The sequence below is a fragment of the Chanos chanos genome, chromosome 6, assembly GCF_902362185.1.
Source record: "Chanos chanos chromosome 6, fChaCha1.1, whole genome shotgun sequence".
In the NCBI taxonomy this organism is placed as follows: domain Eukaryota; kingdom Metazoa; phylum Chordata; class Actinopteri; order Gonorynchiformes; family Chanidae; genus Chanos; species Chanos chanos.
Genome location: NC_044500.1, coordinates 18,233,705 through 18,237,360, shown reverse-complemented (window position 1 = coordinate 18,237,360; position 3,656 = coordinate 18,233,705).

Below are 3,656 nucleotides of genomic sequence, written 5' to 3'. Positions count from 1 at the left end.
CCATTCACGTCATCTCGTTGGCGTTGAGCCGTCTCTTCGATCGACGCACATCCTGATTGAAAACTCTGTGTCTGTGTAATCTGGTTTCTGTTATGCTACCTTTGTTTTTCTCATTTTTCAATTACATGCTCCTTCACTCTGTACTGCCCCCCCACCACCACCACCACCACCACACCCCAGCTCTTGTTTTCCCTTTGTCATGCTCCCCCCTAATACACACACACACACACACACACACACACACTTGTAGCGAGACAGTTCTGCAACAGAGAGAGAAACAAACACAAGACTGCACCGCACTGTCACCGGCTCACACCATCACACATTTTCACGTTCCCCTGACAGACTACCCACAGTCTGTTTGTACTTACAACCTGTTTGTTTTAATGATGTGGTCATTGTTAATGGTCAGCTCTGCTCTCTGCTGTGCTGCGTATACCCAGCCTAATCTAAATTCCATTACATATGCCTCCCCAACACAAACAGACAGACAAGACACAGAGCCTGCCGTTTTTCGCTTCTGACAAACAGCCTGAGTGGATTCGCACTCTAAGAGCGGGGACTGGAGCGTATTCTCCGAGGTCTGATGTGTGCAAAAACCCCGTCTGGGCTTTCATCTGTGGGAGCACTTTCTTGCTCTCTCTCTGACTAAAGTGCTATAAATGTGAAGGTACTAGTTGCAGCATAGGCCGACAGCTGACCACAGAGACAGTGGCGTATTGTCTCGGCGGGCTGGAAAAACCAGAAAAAGCATCGCACGCCCGACTCTCTTTGTTGTAAATGAAATGGGGGTGGGGGGGGAACAGTGACTGGTCATTTCCAGTAGCAGAGTTAGGTTCTGTCTTCAGCAGCCAAAAGCCAACCAGTCAGCAGTAGCATGGGCCAGAGTGAGAGAGAGGGAGGGGGAGAGAGAGGGAAAAGAGTTTGTTGGGTGTTAGTGTGTGAGTCTGGAATCAGAACAGTAGTGAGATGTTTTTTCACTGACGTTACTCAGATTGCTTCATCACGCTAGTGCCTTTTAAAATGGTGAATGGAAAAACACTGTGTTACCAATTTATAGAGTTCAAAGTGGATTTCCTCCACTTTCCACATGTGAATTTGGCTGTAACACATTGATCCAATTACATCCAGGTCGCTACCCTGTGATTACCACTTAAGTTAAAATTGAACTTAACTAATAATGAATAGATTAGAATAGAATAGATTAGAATAGAATAGAAAATAATAGAACTACCCAGGTGAGACCTGAGAAGTGAAATTCAATTTCTCTGCGTGAATTATTCATCGAATCCTTAATAATGTAACAGTATCTCCTGTCCGCACTCTTGGACCATGTAAGAACAATGGTTATAATGTCACATTACTTGGCATAAACATCTATAGCATCTTTAAGGACGCTTTCTTGTGACTCATGTTGTTCTATGAGTTGATTTCTCTGTGGAGTAAGACAGATTCAGGGCTACCGACACACTCTCTTTGGTCATTGTGTTCAAGTTTTCCATTCTTAAATTATCCCAGTCTTGATGGAGTGGGATAATTTAATTCTGGAGGAGTGGAACCAAGACTCCCAGTGAGGTGCCCAGTTACAAGTTAATATTCATGTCAGAGAAGGACATGTTCGTGACTAATTTTAGACTCGCGGTTCACCGGTCTTGGGTCCAACTCTCATTTGTCTCCAGATGAACTCTTCAAACTCCTTTTAATGTGCGATCACGTTCCTCCTAAGGAGCACTAATGCCTCTTCATTCCTCCTTTTTCCTCCTTTTAATGACCTCCAACAGTAATTCTGAGGAGCTAGCTACTTTATCTTTCTCCCTCTCAGATAAGTTACTCGCTACATACACGTGCATATCAAGCAACGCCGTGAACCGAATCAGAGATTTTAATGTTATTTTTGGGAAAAGGTTATCGGGTAGATAATCCAATCTTGATCCATTGTGACCGTGTTGTTCTGTTCTGTTCTGAGTTGCGTGTGTTTGAAGGCTCTTACTTTCTGTCCTTTCATTTCCGAGACTGGTATTCTCTGTAGAGTTGCCCTTGTATGCATGAGTGAAAAAATGCCACTCTGTAAGCCTGTTAGGTAATGAAAGTGTTGTTGCTCTTGCCTTGCTGATGTGTGTGTGTGTGTGTGTGTGTCCATTCTGCAGGAAACAAGAACTGCTGACCATCTCTAATGTGCCTCTCGGAGAATGTCCGCCATCGCCACCTCGCACGGCCCCACCCACCATGAAGGTAAGTTTCGTGTCTAGACCACTTCCATGCTTTGTTGCATTGCATGCTGTGAATGTCCAAGGTTTAATCACACAGACCTGAGTACAGCATTGGTAATATCCCAGCTCACTGAATGTGCTGTCATCACAGGCAGAACAAGGTGAGAATTCACCTCACAGGTACAAAACACATGACCTTCCAGTGACATGTATTTAACTCAGGCAAATTTTGATAACTAGTCACAACAAATGTTCCCCTTTTTAGTTCACCATCGCTTTAGCAATGCTTTTGAAAGTCTTTCCTGTTGCCTTACAAAGGTGTGATATCTTTTCATCCCTCTAAGTAAAGGTCAACTTTTCATTCAAGGTTCCTGCTCAGAGTCAAGCAAACTAGTTGAAACCGGTTGGGGTTTGCACTTCTATCAGGATTCTATGTTCAGTGTGATTTGTGTTTCCATCTCTTTAATATATTCAAGTGTCTAGAGTGTAATGGAAGGTGCCTTGCCGACACTGGGCACAGTGTGTGAAGGCAAACTGTACGGATAACAGGAATAAAATAGCCTCTATGACTCAGGCAGAGTTCTCTTAGGTGTCACCTTCAACTTCACCCGCCTTTATTGCATAATCACGAAAATCAGAGACAGGAAAGGAGAGGGAGAGAGAGAGAGATAGAGAGAGAGCGAGAGATAGGGGGATGGGTGGAGAAGGGCAGGGGGAGAGAAACATAGTGAGGTGGGGGGAAGGAAGAGAGAGAGTGAAAGAGGGATAGATGGTGAGAGAGAAACTGAGAGACAAAATGTGTGTGTGTGTTTATGTGTGTGTGACAGAGAGAGAGAAAGGGGGGGGGTGAAAATAGAGGAGAGAGGGAGAAAAAGGAGTGAGTGAGAGTAAGGAGAAATTAAAGCAGAAATGAAGTCAGCTCTGAAACTGAGATCATTTTACCTAATTATCCAATTAGGGAGGGACCATTCCTCACACAGGTTGAAAATAAATGGCTAGTCATTAAAAATGATTGTGATGATTTGTATGACAACGTGTAACACAGTCACCCTCCTCTTTTGAAATGGTTTCTCTCTTCATTGGGACATGTCCCTGCTGTGCAGTATGATGGGGTTATTAGTGGAATCTCTCCAAGTTATTATTTTTTTAACATCCAGATGACACCATGGTGATTCAATATTCTCTCTTCTTTCTCTCTTTCTTTCTTTCTTTTTGTTGAGTACTTGACCTGTTTCGATCATAGCTGAATGACTAAGAAGTTAATCAGTATGTCATCTGGTCTAATAGATCGATATAAATAAAACCCACTTCTTTAGGACCTCAAAGACTGCCCTTTTCTCTTTGTTCCAAATTGGCACTGATGTACCTTATACAACAGATCATTTAATCTCCACGGCATTGATTCACTGATTCAGAAGACTGAGTGCTGACATAGAGGGAAAAATA